This window comes from Phoxinus phoxinus, assembly GCF_949152265.1.
Source record: "Phoxinus phoxinus genome assembly, chromosome: 10".
Taxonomy (NCBI): domain Eukaryota; kingdom Metazoa; phylum Chordata; class Actinopteri; order Cypriniformes; family Leuciscidae; genus Phoxinus; species Phoxinus phoxinus.
In genome coordinates this window covers 25,576,617-25,582,616 of record NC_136885.1, presented here as the reverse complement: position 1 = coordinate 25,582,616, position 6,000 = coordinate 25,576,617, and the positions used below count along the sequence as shown (strand labels likewise).

The 6,000-nt window shown below is 36.0% G+C and overlaps 1 protein-coding gene across 3 annotated transcripts in view; it reads left to right on the top strand.

The window, feature by feature from the left end:
• Nucleotides 1-629: 629 nt before the first annotated feature.
• The window catches only part of rspo1 (R-spondin 1), a 28,187-nt gene continuing 22,816 nt past the window's right edge, over nucleotides 630-6,000 (top strand). Inside the window, exon 1 of one of the 3 annotated variants that reach the window (XM_079626299.1) lies at nucleotides 630-646. The gene's annotated coding sequence lies outside the window, so the exon portion shown is untranslated. Of the gene's footprint in view, nucleotides 647-3,901; nucleotides 4,165-6,000 lie in introns of those variants that run through there. The other 2 variants (XM_079626297.1, XM_079626300.1) reach the window with 2 other exon arrangements.

Genomic DNA, 6,000 nt, shown 5'->3' with positions numbered 1-6,000 from the left:
TTCTTTCGCCTCTGTCTTCATGGGGAGCGCTGGATTAAAATCCTGGGGGGTGGATTATGGCAATAACCGTTTATTAATTTCTACAGACCTCAAAGGTACAGTATGATCTGTGAGAAAAAGAGCAGGACAATAGAACTCCTTCATCTCCTGGTGTCTGCAAGATTCATTTCATTGCCGTGTGTTACTTTACAAAGCGCCAGTGAAAAGAAACAGATGTTGTGTATCTGATACTTTTAAAAACAGTATAAATCATCGCTAACTCTGAGTACATTTTTAAGATGATCAATAATACCTATACTTAAATCTTTTCAAGTTCCCCTGAGAACAAAGCCTTAAAGATCCGGTTTAAAGATAATACTTCATAAGCAATTCAGGGCAGAAAAATTACAAACTTGTAGATTAATCAAGCAGCGATTTTGCCCATATCTGGACAAAACGTTAACACAAAAAAATAAGGAGTGCTATATATTGAAAGTGAAATGATTTACAGTAATACAACCTATTGCCAATGTTAACACTGTATGTCATCCAGGTAATATCATAAAGCATGTATGGATGAGAAGGTAGTACAATGTTGGAGGCCTGTATATTTATTGAGAAGTCCACAATTCCACTGCAAATATATTTCATCAGAAACCTTTGAAAGGTAATGTACATTTTTTTCAACAATATTTTAGCAATAATGATGTGTGTATAGAATCAGAACACGCTGGAATTCTGAAATGAATGACTCTTTTAAGTCAGTTTAAAATGATCTAAATCATCAAAGTAGTCGATTGACAGGTTTTGAAAGCATGCAGTGTAGCTTGCTGATAGATAAAATGAACTCTCTCACTTTCATAGCCACACACTTTCTCACATAACATGGACATATATGCAAACTCTCTTTTTATGTGGTTTGCATGCAGTATTATCTCGAAGAAAATGACAACTCTGAAGAATGGCTGAGATTAGAGAGATGTGCACACAACAACTGCTGCCTAAATGCTTTACTGTTTTCAGCTTCATGGGAGGTTGTCATGGTCCTGGCAGCACCATGCTGTTGGGATGCTTCTCTCCAGCAGGCCGTGGAATAAATATTGACAAATTTGTAGAAATCGGTTTGCTCTTTAACAGTATTAATAAACTTGAGATTAATTAATTGCATTCACCATCTTCATGGATTTCACTGATATAGGAAACTCCACCTGATGATTCTCACTCCACATTTTAAAGGGGTGGTATAATGCCCTTTTCACAAGATGTGAAACAAGTCTTTGATGTCCCCAGAGTGTGTATGTGAAGTTTTAGCTCAAAATACCCCACAGATATGTTTATATAGCATGTTAAAGTTAACACTTTTTGAGGGTGAGCAAAAACGCACCGTTTTTGTGTCTGTTCCTTTAAATGCAAATGAGCTGCTGCTCCCGGCACAGAGGGCGGAGCTTCAACAGCTTGTGTCCTTTTACCTCACACAGACATGCACTGAAAATTTCAAAAACTAGCCTTTTATGTTCAAACCTAAGTCAGAAAGATGTAGAGACTCAAGAAGAAGTGACAACGTGTAGACAACATTTCTGAATGGTTAGTTGATGAATTTATGTAGCTTATAGTTATCTTCTAGTCATTGATTAGCATATTCTGTCTTGATAATCTATAAATCGTGTTCCGGGGGCGGGGTTTATTTAAATTTTAGGGCTGGTGATGTCACTAAACCGGGAGAAATGTCCTGTAGTCCCTACCACCTGTTTGGTTGCAACAGATCAAGGCAACCCAAAATACTTGACATTAAACTTACCTGTAAGCAGATTTTAGACTACTGTGACTACTGTTTATGCCATCTGTAGATGGGTCAACGTTTTCATGGTATCTGTTTAGAGGAATCTTGGAACTGATGTTTATGGCCCCCTGTTGGATTGTGAGGAAATGGAAAATGCCTTATGATTGATGTCAGCTTCATATGCAGTCAGGTCAGGTCAACACTTAGCTGCTGTGAATGGACCATAAAATACTGAATGCTGATCTCAGAATTGCACAGCACACACTCCCTCAGACTTCTTTCTTTTCTCTTATAGACTATCAATGAACATTAGCTACATTAAAAGATTAAAACTAAAATAAAAAAAAGGGAAATCATTTAATTGTATATGTCGGACAAAATTACCTTATACAAATAACTATTCTGAACCTCCTGATTACCGGTGCAGACGGTTAAATATCCAGGGAAGCTTATTTTAAATTCTCTCAGTAACAATAAAAAGACAGGAAATGACTCCCAATTATATAAATTAAAATGGCAACACCTAACCCTAATTTAAACTCACAGAATGAGAGAAAAGAGAGAAGCTGGACTGTGGGCTAACTGTTGTTTTTCAGTGGAAACTTTTGATAAATCTTTTATCCTTGAACTGGGAAAAACTTTTAGTATGATTCCATGTCATGCAAGATTGGTTTATATGAGGCCAGACCTGGTGTAAACAATACATATTTTCTTTTATATTGGTAGCTCAGCCAAAACTCAAAACTCTCCTGCTCTTTATTAGACTACGGCACGCACTCTAAACTTTGTCCTAACAGCAGACAAGCAATCCAAGGATTGGTCAAGGAGTAAACAAGCTAAAACAATGGAGGAAATCTAGATGACTTAGAGATCATCATGATATGGGTTGGGGAAAAAAAAAATCATAGCTTGCTGGCACAAAAATTGCAGGCTCAGCCTCAAGCTGGGGTGGACCAGGACAACGCACGCTCATGGCAATTCGTAACTATTTAACGTTTTGGAAAATTGGTTGTCAATTTTGTACAATCTCATTCATACGGTTTCATATGATCTGCTTACGCCCAATTGAGGGGTTTAGGAGTTAATTAGGGCTGGACCTTTCTTTTTCCCCTGAAAATCTTGTTTTTGTACACATTACAGGGGCTATATCGAACTTTTTCCCCAAAATAAACGAAACAATAGTCTTTTTATTTTACCATTTATGACTCAAACATCTCCTGATGAGCATACTGACACCTTGTCTGCTCACAGTGGGTGCACCTATAAGCCTGTATCCTATTTTTCCTATTTTCTGTCAGGTCGGGATTTTTCCCGCGCTGTCTGGGGATGTGACGTCAATCATGTTAAATGTTTCAGATCACTCAGAACACTTATCTCAAACAATATATGTATTTGACTGTTCTTACCTCTGTAAACATAATGTTGACCTGACCTCCTTGCAGCAGATGACTTATGAAGTGTGCACGTACGAGCGAGCAGAAAGGAAGAGCAGTTCTGTTTTTTGGCCACAGGTGTCAGTCGCGAGTTTAAATTTCAGAAAAACACATATAGCCTCTTTAATCTTAAACTCTCATTAAGACTTAAGCTAGTCTTAGACTACAATGCATCGTTGAGCTGTTTTAACTGAAAGTACTGTAACTTATCTTAAAATATGTCAGTGCCATGCCATTGTTTTGTCTCAAGATCCATACCAGTAATGTTTTTCTCGGGCATGTCGTATGTAAAAGCTACTTTAAATGCCCTAATTGAACTCAGGCCTAATCCTAGTTTAGTCTAAGCCCTGTCCGTGTAACCGGGCCTAAATAGTACAAATTCGTTAAAAATCCAAAAGTTACATTTTATCATGCGATCGGGATGTTCAATATGAAAGGCTGGTGATGCACTATATTTATACTGTACAATCGATCATTCATAAACACTGGTTTTCAAGAAATATTAAGAAGTGGTTACCAAGAGCTAAAACAAAACAATTGATTTTACCGGTAGCCTATAGATTTATAGTTTAATTTTTCATTTTGTGATATTAAAATCTTAACACAAAAATTAACATAATTTTGTGTATATTGCCAAAGGTGAATAATATCTGCAGGCTACAGCTCAGTAGCCTATTTTTTTCCATCATCCTTACAGGCGCTTTACAAAGTCTGTCAACACGTTTGAAGGTGGCAAGAGAGGGTTATGACTGGATTAACCATAGGCCTACAGCTACAGTGATGGCCACTTACAGAAGACAGTCTTGCATCTGCTAGTTTTTTTTCTAGTCACAGTTGGCACTAGGCTATATAGATCAGCAAAACGATCATAATCTCAAATAATTTTACTAAAATGATCTGGGGCTTTAAGAAACTCATCCAAGCATTTTGTCAAATGCGGCTCTGAATTGCAGGGAAGAGACGCCAGTGCTGGTGAGCAAAGTTACTTATTTCACCTTACATAAATACATTTTTCAGGAGTGCAATTAGAAATTCAGCGGTTTTCAAAGTTCAGTAACAAGCTACATCTACCAACAAGCAGCAACCAAATGCTACATCGCGTTGTTTTCTGTTGCATGGTCTATGCGTCCGCCGAAACGGTTCTTCTCTCTGTTATCGTTGGCCGATTTATCATAAATTGTCATAAATTCTTGAATAAATTGTAAAATAAATAAATAAAAAAATCCTAAAATGGTCAACTCTCTTTTTGAAAAGTTGAATTCATTCTATTCAATCCGTCATAAATGGCCCTCTTTGGAAAGGCCGAATCATTCTAACGTTAGTGAATCGGTTCGTTCGGATGGTTCAAGTATTAACAGATTAAATCATGATGGTTAATGACTTTTTGCGGCTTTATGTAAATGTAAATGTTTTATTGTATTTCATATAATTTCGTTAAATCTTGCTGCTGATTTTCCAAACAGTATGCCATTTAAACATGTTATACTTATTAAGATGTGGTTCTTAAAAGCATGTGTTTGGGTGTGGTATTTAAAGAATCTTGTAAAGAATCTTCTTTGAAACTTTCTTTATGTTAGCGTGACTTCCCAGTGGTAAGCATATGCAGGCTAATAGCTCACTGGCAGGTATAAAGTTCCTTTATTTGCTAAATGATTCGACACAGAGTTTATAATGTCAGCCTTGTAACATTCTGAGTAGCTGTTTAATGTGTTGCTTTGGAAGCTGTCCATGTCCTGGCATAGAACCATCTTCAGGTGCCACGCAGCTCATACTAGAAGCTAGATGTGACTGTGTTGGTAACATCAGCGCTATTACATAATAAACGTGCCATGGGAATGATCAAAATTAAATTTTTATGTTTCTAATGTGCTATATATATATATATATAGGCCTATATAAATATATATATATATATATATACACATTTGGCTAGATTTTAAATAAAGATGTTATTTAATGCTTTAAATGGATAGTTCACCCATAAATGAAAACTCTGTCATTACTCACCCTCATGTCAATCCAAACCCGTAATATTTTCGCTCATAAGACTTTCTGTCCTTCCATTGACAGCTACGCAACTACCACTTTAACTCTTCAAAGAGGTCATAAAGTCGTAAAACTAATCCATATCATGAATCGAGCGGTTTAGTCCAAATTTTCTGAAGAGACCCGATCGCTTTAGATGAAGAGATTAAATGTTGGCTTTTGTTTACATTTAAAAAATTGATAAGCGAACATAAACAGAAGGTCAACCGAATCTGCTTGACGCACAAGAACAATCCTCTTGCGGAAGGTCAAACGTGCTGTGTTACACAGGATAATTAACCTCATTGGTTTTCACACATTAAGCAAACATGCTTTAGCCTCCCTTTACCACAACTGATGTGTGAGTTGATGAATGTTTATATGTGAATAAAAACCTAAATTAAATCTGTTCATCATATAAAGCTGAAAAATAATAAAAGGTTTGGAATAACATAAGGGTGAGTAATTAATGACATATTTTTCATTTTTGGGTGAACAATCCCTTTAACATTCAAATGCAATATATAGAAGGAGGATAAATCATAGGCTACCAAGTAAAATAATACGCCTCTTGTGCCAAAGTCTAGTATCCATCTAACATAAAGTTTAGAACAAAGATTAAACATGAAAGTCATGAAAAAATGTCTTAAAGTCACAATGATATTCTTATTCTTTTATGGAATAGCAGTGTTTATTAAAAACTTATTACAATTATTTATCTGTGCAGATCTTATAATAGGCTATTTTTATTTATTTATTCATTTGTCCTCGTAATATTTAATC